Source organism: Myotis myotis, unplaced genomic scaffold (genome assembly GCF_014108235.1).
Source record: "Myotis myotis isolate mMyoMyo1 unplaced genomic scaffold, mMyoMyo1.p scaffold_m19_p_22, whole genome shotgun sequence".
Classification (NCBI taxonomy): Eukaryota; Metazoa; Chordata; class Mammalia; order Chiroptera; family Vespertilionidae; genus Myotis; species Myotis myotis.
The window spans coordinates 2,746,812-2,758,953 of NW_023416327.1; the positions used below are offsets into that span (position 1 = coordinate 2,746,812).

The window sequence follows — 12,142 nt, forward strand, 5'->3', positions numbered from 1 at the left end:
CTTAGTATCTTTGAACATATTTACAGTACTTTCAGAAACTGAAAACAGAACATGCTGGTCCTAGGTTGGCATTCAGTGGACATAATATTGGATGACTGGTGTGGCTAATGGGGAGATAGCCCGGTGGGCCCCGACCAGTTGTCTGTCTTGAAGACCCCACAGACCCAATACCCCAGCTTGGATGGTTGGAAGGCTCATGCCTCAGGCCCAGCGGTAGCACCCTGTCTAGTCCAGGGTGCTGAATCTGCAGGGCCCTGTCTTTCCAAGTGGGAGTGCTTTGTCCCTCCATCTGCTATAGCACCGGTACCTGTCACAAGTACCTGTGTACCCACCTGGCTCACAGGCCTGTTCCCATCTTGCTATCTCCCTCCCCCATGCCTGCACAGCTGACTACCTCCCCCAGAGGCCTCCCAAAGCACCTGTCCCCCTCATTTCCAACCCCCTTGCCCCTGCCCTCTTACAGTCACCTTTCCCCCCCTCACACTCCCACCTGTTCTTTCTCATACCCCCCTCACCTGTAACCCAGGCCCTCACTTTCCGCACTTCCCACTCACTCCCCTCCGCCTTCTCCCTTTGCTCTCACACCTTTCTTGCAGGAGCACCTCAACCTTCACCTCTCCGATGCCTTCCCCTTCCATCTCCTCCCATTTCCCGCCCCTCCTCTTTCACTCCCTCCCCGTGCACACACACTCCACCCATCCTCCTCACCTGCTCCTTCGACTTTCCTCTCTTGCACGCACCCCCTCTGCACTTGCCCCCTCATTCTCGTCCCCCTGTCCTTGCACTCTCTTGGACTCTGCCATTTCTGGTAATAGCTGTGGACAGAAGGCTGGCATTTTCCAGGCCTGATTTACAGTCAGCCATTGCACGTAATTCTGTCTCTGTGGATGGCCAGGCCAGAGGTGGGGCACCGGCCCAGAGTGCTCAGTGCCCTGGTCACTCGTGTGGTATGCTGTGGATGCGTCCCTCGGTCTAGGTGGGGACTGTGGTTCGGTGATGGCTTTCCTAGATCCCTCCCACACCACCTCCCCTCTCCCTTTAAATAGGAAATGAAAAGGCAGACTTAAAACATTGTTTAAAAGCTCCCATTTAAAAAGTATGAAATAATTGGAAATAGGAGAATAATGTTCCCGATATGAAAAAACTAGATAGTAAAGTGTAGAGAAGATACCAGTAAAATCACAATCCTCATAATTTTAGCACATTAAAATTCCTTCCCCTACAGAAATAGTGCTGTCTCCTAATTTAGTGAGATCTTTCTTTTTGGCCCTTAGTCATCCTATATAATAATCCTATATAATAAAAGGCTAATATGCAAATTGTCCCCTCGACTGGGAGTTCGACCAGGGGGCGGGGCAGGCCAGCCAACCGCCTGCGGCCCCTCCCCCTGGCCAGCCCTGTCCCTGATCGTCCCGCCCATCCGAGGCAGGGCTGGCCCAGCCTGATTGGCCCCGATTGGGGTGGGTTGGCTGAACCCCACCCGTGTATCCGGCCTCTAGTGTTTTTATAATTTCTTTCACATTGGTTTGGTACGTGTGTTGTGAAGTTTATTTCTGTTTCTTTTGTTGTTGTTAATCCTCACCTGAGGATATTTTTCCATTGATTTTTAGGGAAAGTAGAAAAGAGAGGAAAAGACAGAGAGAAATATCTATGTGAGAGAAACACATCGATTGGTTGCCTCCTGCACCCAGGCTGGGGAGGAGCCTGCAACCAAGATACATGCCCTTGATCAGAATTGAACTCGGGACCCTTTGGTCCACAGGCCGACGTTCTGTCCACTGAGCCAAACCAGCTAGGGCTGTGAAGTTCATTTCTATCAAGTTTCTTTTTAGCATTCTAAATAAAGATCTAATAGCATATATTATGAACAAAACTTTTCAACTGCAAACTGCAAAATTAACCCCAAAGTTGTATTCCTTTTTAAAAAGATTTTCCTTTGCCTTTTGCACGAATTCTTATATGTACATATTTTTTCCCATATTGTTTTTAATCATAATGTCCTACTTTCCCCCAAAAAGTTAATATAACTTTGCATGTTATGTCCTAGCTTCACATTCTGGGTTTGGCTACGTGGTAGCTTCTCCCTGTGCTTAGAAGCTGTGGTGAGGAGCCTGGATTTACTTTTTCTTCTTAGCTAGGGTGGTTGTTTTTTTTTCTACTTTCCTCCTGGCTTGTTTTGCCTTAGGCATTCAAAGATAGACTCACCCACCAGTATCAAACTGAGTTGACGGGGTTCATGGAAGTAGCTGTAAAGGAAGTGTTTGCAGCGAAGCTGTTGCTGTCAGTGGCTTCCAGCAGATTCATGGACTGGGCAGAGCAGTTGTGTGCTGAGGGGCCTGCTACGTGCTGGGGGCAGGCAGCACACTGCCTCCGGCCTCTGCTCGCCCCAGGGTGGCAGTGTCCCTGCGTCTGCACAGAGGTCTGAGATGAGGTGGGAAAGCCCCCGCTTCCATCACTCTGGGCAGCAGCCCCCCTTGATGCTGGAAAGTCTGAGAACGGGTTTCCTCTCTGGTTGCTCTTTTTCTTTCACGAATCTGTTCTTTTCATCAGAAAACTAGGAGATGCATTCATTTCTATGACAGAAAATATTGCCACATTTCCTTATGTTAAGTCTTTACATGTTGAAGTGGAAAAATGCAAAAGAACTAATTAATAACGTAGCAACTGTTTCTGCTGTATCAGGCCAGGCATCTGTTGCTATTTGTGAAATTGCATGGGGAGGAGGGGAAAGGAGAAGGGAGAGTCTTCCTCTTGTCATTTGTATTTGTCTCTAGTAATCTGAAGACTCAAAGTGCATTTTACGTTCTGTATCTCAAGAGGTCTCTGGCATTTTTTAAAAATACATTTTTATTGAATTGATTTTAGAGGGAAAGAGAGAGGGAGAGAGAGATAGAAACATCAATGATGAGAGAGAATCATCGATCGGCTGCCTTCTCCATGCCCCCTACTCGGGATGGAGCCCACAACCTGGGTATGTGCCCTTGACCAGAATCGAACCTGGGACCCTTCATTCTGCAGGCTGACGCTTTATCCACCGAGCCAAACCGGCTAGGGCTGGCATTTTTCTTTCTATCTCTTTTGACTCATGTCGCCAGATTTGATGGTGTTCAGTATTTCAGGTTAAGAGCCTTTGGAATGTTTACTTAAATTGTAATGCTGTGCAGTAGAATCTTGAGACTGTCTTTGAGTGGAACCTGTTTACAGATTCACTGGTGTCCTGCTGGGAGGAGGCAGTGTGATTTTCTCCAGTGAAGGTGTGAGGACAGAGGTATCTTCATTCTGGCTGTAAGAGGCCGTCTCGTAATTGTCATGTGCATAAGGTAGATCACATAGGTAGCTTTCTTCTGCACCATAACTGCCTCTGAGTACTGAGTGGAGTTGAAGAACATGGAAACCAAGGTATTTGGTGGTTAAGGGTAGTTTACAGTTTGGATAATAAGGTACCACGGGTGTTGATATTTTATGTCTTCTGGGGGCTTAATTATAATTCATAATTTCAACATCCAAACAATATAGAAACATTTGGAAGATCCCTCTCTCTCCTCTTCCCCCTTCCAGCTAACCCCGTTCTCTTCCCATTGGTCTCTGGTGGACACTAGTCTGTATGTATGAACCACTAGATAGTTTCCTTTGCATTAGGTGTTTATAAAGTATATTTAGGTTCTTTTAAAAGGTAAATGGTTTTATATCTTTGATTGTTCTGTGATTTGCTTTTTCACTTCGCATGTGGAGATAGTCTTTGAATGCAGAGCTCTACCTCATTCACCTAACTGGTTGCATGGAACTCAGTGGTAGATGGTATCACTCCATGCCCAGTTGAGAGGCAGGCTCTGCCTAGGAGAGGGCTCCCAGTGGGAGAGTTCTTTTCCTCAAACTGTTGTTTTTACAGCTTTCTTGAATAAGAGTGAAACTCCTTAAGGATATAGCTCAATATTTAGAATTTTAAAGTTTTATCTTAAAGACAGTCTTGGGTTCCCGGGTCGGCTCTGTGGGCGTTTTGTTGTGATTTTCATCCTTTGGCCGTGTTTGTCATCTTGCAGAGTACGTACCGGTGAAGGGACTGGGACCCTGACCTTGGTGTGGAGGCAGAGACAAGCAGGTGGAGGCTTTGCGGTGGTACTGAGGAAGGGCCAGAGAGGGCACCTGAGGCGGGGAAAGGCCCACGTTGGCGGGCAATAGAACAGAGCCACCCAACTGGGAGAGGTGGGGGAAGGGCCTTTATGGAAAGGGGAGGAGCAGGAGCAGGGTTTGAATTTGGAGCATGGGAGGTACGCTCAGATATCAGGTGGGGTTTAGTGCTGGGAAGACCATGGGGGGCAGTGAGTCAGGGAGATGAGGCTCAAGGGGCAGCAGGAAGCACCTGGGGGTGTTGAGAAGAGAAAGTCGGATACCGTGGAGATGCCAGGCTTTAGAACACAGAGTCCCAGCTCCTAAGCATGCCCAACCCATCTCCCAGGCATCAGCCTGAGCAGACTTTGTATCAGTACCGCCATGCTTCCCATTAGAGATGGATCGTCAGTGGTCAGTTGCTGGTGATTTCATAATCGGGAAGCACAAATAGGATATAAGAAGCCCCATGGCATTCAGTGGGTTGAGAAGGCTGGGTGGGGATGGGTGCTCAGAGCTGTGGTGTCCGCTTACTGCAGGTGATGGAGGCGTGGAAACAGGTGAGGGGGGTTGGGGTGAGGAGAGTGTGCTCCATGGGATCCCCATATATATTCCAGAACTTACATGTGTGTGTACACACACACACACACAAACTTTTTAACCTCATCCTTTTAAATTTTCTACCTTTGTTTTATAATGAACATAATACAGTGGTACATCCTATCTAATAAAAGAGAAACATGGTAATTAGCGTACGACCGCTACCCTTCCCATTGGCTAATCAGGGCAATATGCAAATTAACTGCCAGCCAAGATGGCGGCCGGCTGCCAGGCAGCTTAAAGCAAACATGAGGCTTGCTTGCTTCAGTGACGGAGGACTCCAGCGTTCCCCGCTTGCCGCTGCAGGCCTCTGAGCTGCAACTCTAAGCAACTATGTTACAAGTATAGAAGCTAAACAAAACCCCAGAAACCTGCTTTAGTCGCCGGGCTTCAGCCCGCAGGATTGCAACATTGTTTCAAATACAGAAGGTAAACAAAGGCCAGAAACCTGCTTTCAGCAGCGGAGGCCTAAGAGCTGGAGCCAAGCCTCAAAGCTAAAGCTGGCCCAGAATAAAAAGAAAAGAAAAAAAGGAGTGGTTGGGAGCTTCAGTCACCCACCATCCTGAAAACAGCCCTCAGCCCCTCACCCAGACTGGCCAGGCACATCAGTGGGGACCCCCACCCTGAAGGGTGTGTGACCAGCTGCAAACAGCCATCATCCCCTCACCCAGGCTGGCCAGGCACCCCAGTGGGGACCCCCACCCTGATCCAGGACACCCTTCAGGGCAAACCAGCCGGCCCCCACCAGTGCACCAGGCCTCTATCCTATATAGTAAAAGGGTAATATGCCTCCCAGCACCGGGATCAGCGGAGCCGCGACGCCTCCTGGCACCGGGATCAGCGTGACAGGGGGCAGGGCCCAAACCCCCTGATCGCCCTGCACTTCTGTGTGTGACAGGGGGCGGGGCCACAACCTCCCTATCGGCCCTGCTCTGTTCGTGACAGGGGAAGGCTCCCCAACCTCCTGATCAGCCCTGCGGCTCTGTGTGTGACAGGTGTGGCGCCCCAACCCCCTGATAGGCCCTGCTCTGTGTGTGACAGGGTGCGGCGCCCCAACCCCCCACCCCCCCCACGGGCCCTGCTCTGTGTGTGATGGGGTAGAGCCATAACCTCCCCATCGGCCCTGCCCTGAGTGTGACAGTGGCGGCACCCCAACCCCCTGATCAGCCCTGCTCTGTGTGTGACAGGGGGCGGTGCCCCAACTCCCCTATCGGCCCTACTCTGTGAGTGACAGGGGGGAGCTCCTCAACCCCCTGATCGACCCTGCTCTGTGCATGACAGGGGGGAGCTCCCCAACCCCCTGATCGACCCTGCTCTGTGCGTGACAGGGTAAGGAGCCCCAACCCCCCTGATGGGCCCTGCTCTGTGCGTGACGGGGTGGCGCCGCAACCTCCCCATCGACCCTGCCCTGAGTGTGACAGGGGGCATTGCCCCAACCCCACAATCGGCCCTACCCTGAGCGTGACTGAGGGTGGCATCACAACCTCCCTATCTGCCCTGCTCTGTGCATGACAGGGGGCGGCGCCCCAACTCCCCAATCGGCCCTGCTCTGAGCCCGACCAGGGGCTGCACCTAGGGATTGGGCCTGCCCTCTGCCACCCGGGAGCAGGCCTAAGCCAGCAGGTCGTTATCTCCCGAGGGGTCCCAGACTGTGAGAGGGCACAGGCCGGGCTGAGGGACCCCCCCCCTCCCCCCGAGTGCACAAATTTTTGTGCACCGGGCCTCTAGTACATATATATGTGGGGTGCATGTGCAAGATTTTTTGATAATTGGAGTAAGGAGTCAAAATACTTTGGATAACTTGGAAATCTTGATCAAGAAAACGACAAAGACAGCAGCTTCCAGGGCACATCGTCTGGTGTGAGAGAGAGAACTGCCCACATGGAGCCGGAATGGGAGGGCAGTGGTAGAGGTGGTTGGGCCCTGCAGTGGCCAGAGCCTGGACGAGGGTCTGGCCCAGGGGTGGGAGGACAGGAGCTGAAGGGACAGTAGAAGGAAGAAGCATAACAGACTGCCAGCTGCCTGGGCAGGAGGGGGAGGGCAGTGCCCAGGGAAGGGGGCATCTAGAAGTGTGTAACTAGAGTGTCTGGAGGGGGCTTATTCTGACATTGTTTTAACTGTTGTTTTAACAAAACATGGTGTGTCTTAGGATTGGAGCGCGGGAGAAGAACAAAGGTGGGCTGTGTATGCAGAGGGTCTCAGGTGATAGGTGAATCCTGGAGCGCTTGTGGAAACCCAAATGGCTGGGCCCCACCCTGAGTTTGGTTCAGGAGCCTTGGCCGGACCTGAGAACCTGCATCTCCAAAAGTTCCCAGCTGCTGCTGCTGCCCCTGTTGCAAGGACATCCTCTGTGGCTCTGGTTGGAACAGCCATCTGTCCTGCCTACCTGCAGGGCCCCTGAGGAAGGGAGTTTCTCTTCTCAGGTTTTTAAAACAGGGTGCTGGGTTTTCTTGAGATGGTAGTTGAGTAAACAGTTTAGGATTCCTCAAGCTTTGCTAACTACTGGTTTGAGGGATTTTAATAGGTCCCATATACTTTGCAAGCCATGGTACTGACCTCCCTGGCTGGACAGCCAAATCCACGCCCTTACAGACCTTAAAACTGTACTTCAGACTTTCTTCCTGTGATTTGCAAACATGAAAGTACTAGTAATACAAAAGTATGGAAAGTATATGTCTCATGTCTCCCAGACATTCTGTGGATAAGTACATGTGCATGTGGTTTTAAATTTTAAGCATGTACATACTAGTAGTTTTAAAAAGCAAAAAATTGATTATACTATGTGTATTCTTTTAAGTTTCCCTTGTCACTCAATGTTGACTTTTTTATGTGTAAAGACTTATAAAAAGGATCAGGTGTCACCTACAAAATCCACAGCTCCTTGCATTTTTAACCACTTTGTAGAACTAGGAACATCTTGGGGCAGGCATTTTTCCCGTGGGAATGTTGGTGTGATTGTATTAGGTAGGTCCTTGTTACTGGAGGCTGCTCGGCTACCCCAAATTGCCTTTGTGTCTGGGACACTTTTCATCCTGTGTCACCACTTAGGACAAACACAGGTTTGGTCGGTTGGGGAGCTCAGGGCTTTGGCTGGGCTCCTTCGGGTTGGGGAGTGGGCCAGGATCCCCTTGAGTGACAGCTCCTCTGGTGGATCATGCTGCCTGCCCTTCTAGCACCTCATTCTTGTAGTGGGAACTGGAGACAGAGAGGTCCCTCCTCCTGCACTTCTCCCTTTCTTATTTGAAGAATTAAAAACAGGGTCCCTGCCTGCTGGTGTGGTTCAGTGGTTGAGTGTTGATCCATGAACCAGGAGGTCACTGGTTAGATTCCCAGTCAGGGCACATGCCCCCAGGCTCGATTCCCAGTAGGGAATGTGCAGGGCAGCTGATCAGTGTTTCTCATCATTGATCCTTCTATCCCTCTCTCCCTCTCCCTTCCTTTCTGGAAAAAAAAAAATTATTTTCAAAACAAAACATACTTACCTGGCAGGGGAGATACCATGATCAGAAGGTAGTTTTCCCAGGGTGAGGCTTGTCCTTCGCACTCCAGATGTGCTGACCCCTGAGAATTCCCCAAATGTGGGAAATGTGACTGTGTAATTTGTGGTAGTGGGGGTCTGCGTTTGCGCTCTCCCCTGATAAAAGTAAAAACAAAACAAATCAGCAGAGCCATGGCCAGTGTGGTCCAGTTGGTTGAGCATCATCCCTTGCACCAAGAGGTGGCCAGTTCAATTCCTGGCCAGGGCACATGCCTGGGTTGCAGGCTCGATCTCCATTATGGGGCATGCAGGAGACAGCTGATTGATCTCTCACTGATGTTTTTCTCCCCTCACCCTCTCCCCTCTCTCACTCTCTCAAATCAATAAAGACATATTTTCAAAAGAAAATAATTAAATACAGAATAATATCTTATAATTTGACCTTTCTGATCCATTTAAACAACTTATAATGCTTTTCTTATTACAAGAATGATGCATATTATCTGCTTTGAAAAACATTTCAGTTGTACTACCTAGAGGTTTATCCAGGTGGCTCAAATATTTGCTCTGTTAGGATAATAGAGTTGGCAGTGTTCATCAGAGGTGAGCAAGGGTGCATCTTGAATGTCATGTGCAAGGGGGAAGGCAGGCAGCCTGGTTGGTGAGGACGTAGGATTTCCAAACCAGGACCTTGACCCCCGCTTTTAGCCAGGCAGGGAGTCTGCACAGCCGTGCCTTTGTGGAGGAGGGTGCATGTGCCGTTGGCAGTGAGCGCAGCAGGTGGGAGGACTGGAGCCCCATGTCCTGGGCTGATTTGAGGGCTGCCACGGGAACATCTGAACATCAGTAGATTAAAGGTGAGGGCATACCTGTGTTTGGGTTTCGGTTAAGTCTTGCTGCTTAACTAACTACTTCAAAACGGTAGTGTACACCAGGAGGCATTTTATAAGCTCACGGATCTCTGGGTAGGAAGCAGAAATGGGGAGGGCTGCTCTGTTTTGTGATGTCTGGGACTTTGGTTGGGAAGTCTCAAAACAGGTGGGCCTGGAGGATCCTCTCCTGGTGGCTTCTTCATGGCAAGTGTGGCCCCTGAGGGCGGGCTTGGCTAGGACTGGCTGCCAGAGTGCCTGCTGGCGACCTGTCCAGCCTCAAAGTGGTCAGACTTGCACAGCAGCTCCGCGTTCTGAGAGCCAGTGTTCCAGCAAATGAGGTGGATGTGCCGCTGTTTGGATGGGTTTGAAAAGTGCCACCACGAGGGTCCGCCTTTGTGTAAGAGCATGGTGACTGCACAGGGTGCAGTGAGCACTTGGCAGACAGCCAGGCACAGCTGGGGGGAGGCCTTCTGTTCCCTGAGGGCTCGGAGAGTCTGGAGGAGCAGCCACAGCCACAGCAGGAGTGCAGGCCACGGAGTGCTGCTGGAGCCATCCGGTGCCGTGTTTATCAGGGTTCTGTTTTGAAGACTTTCTAAATGAAAGCTGAAGCAAGTAGAAGGTTGGGATTGCTATTCATGCTCCTGCTCCTGAAATGGGGCACCTCTTCAGCATTCAAATAAACTTTGTGCCCCTCCCCCCACTCCCCCCAGGGATTTCATGAGGTTAATGTTACTCACTTTGAGTCTAGTTTAGAGGACAGGTTTGGAAAAACCAAGATGCCTTTTTTTCTTTGACGTTGGAACCCTGGGCAGGTCACATCGGCCATGGAATGAAGCCTCACATTTGAAGTGTTGGCATGGGCATGGGTGGCCACTCGTGTGATCCTGAGCAAGTCATGCTATTCCTCTTGGCTCCGGTCCTGGCTGTGAAACGGAGGTAATGACATGACCTTGTGATTAGAAACTGAGTGTGGCAGGCTCACGTGGTGAGACTGGCATTGCTACACTTCCCAGACGTATGCCTGGCCGTGTCATGAGATTCGCCAGGGCTGTGGCCTCTGCCCAGCTGGATGCAGCAGTCAGTGCCACGTTTCAATGAACCTTCCCATGTCAGCCTCAGGGGCCCTCGCCTGCACCTCTGACTAGTGCTGGTTTCCCAGGCCTGTTTCTACTAGCTCTTTAGGCATCTTTGGCCTGCGTCACTATGGGTGCCTCGAACCCAGCATGTACTCCTCTCAGTCCATTGTTTCTCCCCCCGCCATCCTCCCCCTCTGATGTTGTGTGTTTTTGTTTTGTTTTTTTAAAAATCATCACCCAAGGATATGTTTTTATTGATGTGTAGGGAGGGGGGTGGGCGGTAGAGAGAGAGAGAAAAAAACAACAACACATTGATGTGAGAGAGAAACATCAATTAGTTGCCTCCTGTATGTGACCAGGGATTGAACCCACAACCTTTTGGTTTATGGACGACACTTCAACCAACTGAGCTCCTGGCCAGGGCCGTCTCCAGCATTCTGATCTCCTGACATCCATGTCACAACCCCACCCTGACCTCTTCCCCACCTGATACACCACCCATCCCCAAGACCAGTTAGCTCTGTCCTCTGCCTTCTTCACTTTAGCCCACCTTCTGCCTTGCCCTTCTGCCCTTCTTCCTGTTGTGCCAAAACCCAGACTGCCTGTTATTACACTCGGATGCTTGCTAGTGCCCAGTAACTGATGTCTTAGAACGCTACAAAAGGTAAGACAGTGGTGATCATACTGGATTCATTAATAGAGTCCCCCAGGTGCTTATTAGGAAAACCTTCTTGGCCCAACGTGATCCTGCAGACTCCTCATCCCCTCTGTTCCTTCAGCCTCGTCCTCCCCACACTTCTGTCCAAGTGCATTTCCTTCAGAGCCCAGTAGATGTCCCATCTTCACCGCTCAGTAACCTGCCTCCTCTGCTCCGGGAACTGGTTGACTGCAGCCTTTACTCCTCTGATGTTACTGTGTACAGGCGGCTGGTGACTAGTTTCCCCTCAAGGACAAGGGCATTGCACCTCGTCATTCTTTAGGTATCTCTTAAAGCAGGGTTGGCAAGCTGACCCATGGCCAAGTCCAGCCCACCCCTGAGCTGAGAAGGCTGTGACAATTTTTGAATAGTTGAAGAAAAAAATCCTTTTTTTTTTAATCCTCACCCTGTTAGGGTCGCCGAAGGAGGAACGCACGAGGCCCAAGTGGTAAGGGAATATGAATTTATTAGGTCATCTGGATACCAGATGGACTGAGCCCCAAAATGGCGCCAGCCCCCAGGGACTGGGAGTCAGAGATTTTAAAGGACTCTAGGCGGGCTTTTTCTGGACGGAGAATTCTCTGGCAGGTCCTGAGGGGAGGATAATGGTCTTTGCAAGTGGAATGTGGTCTAAGCAAGAGGGAATGTCCATTGTGAAGTGGCCTAAAGATCAGTTCCCAGGGTTGGGCGTATCCATTCAATTATCTGATCAGACCTAACATACCCCAGGGCATATTCATTGATTTTTTTTTTTTTTTTTTTTTAAAGAGAGAGAGAAAGAAACACTGATCGATTGCCTCTGGGGATCGAATCTGCAACCTGGGTATGTGCCCTGTGTGCCCTGACTGGGAATCTAACCTCTGACCTTTTGGTGTATGGGACGACACTCCAACTATGGAGCCACACCAGCTAAGGCAGATGCTGTTTTATAACACGAAGCTCAAATGTCAGTGTCCTTGAATACCGTGTGGGAGCACAGCTAGGTGACTTCGAATTATCTAGGACTGCCCGCAGTGATGAGGTCGAGCAGTTGCTTCAGACAGGCCTGCATAGCCTAACATAGTTATGATCTATTTCTTTATAGAAAAAGTTGGCTGACTCCTGCCTTAGAGCAGCGATATGCCTGTCATTTGGGAGAGCTTTTCATTCATTCCTTTTAGCTGATATTTAATGAGCACCTATCATGCATGTGTATCAGTGCCACAGAAAACTATAGTGAGCAGCACATAACATCTCTGCCACCTGAGCCTACATGTTATTGGAGGGGATCAGACCAGAAACATAGATTCACAGATAAATTGATACATAGCTA

General features: G+C 50.2%; 1 protein-coding gene and 1 non-coding gene across 7 annotated transcripts in view; both read left to right on the forward strand.

The window, feature by feature from the left end:
- The window catches only part of UXS1 (UDP-glucuronate decarboxylase 1), a 120,666-nt gene that overhangs the window by 11,609 nt on the left and 96,915 nt on the right, over window positions 1-12,142 (forward strand). The window contains exon 1 of one of the 6 annotated variants that reach the window (XM_036355352.1): window positions 9,019-9,042. The exons of the other annotated variants lie outside the window; for them this stretch is intronic. The gene's annotated coding sequence lies outside the window, so the exon portion shown is untranslated. Of the gene's footprint in view, window positions 1-9,018; window positions 9,043-12,142 lie in introns of those variants that run through there. 6 annotated transcript variants of the gene reach the window in all.
- On the forward strand, window positions 8,182-8,344 carry LOC118679147. The gene has a single exon (XR_004975143.1). It is a non-coding gene; the product is annotated as a U1 spliceosomal RNA (small nuclear RNA).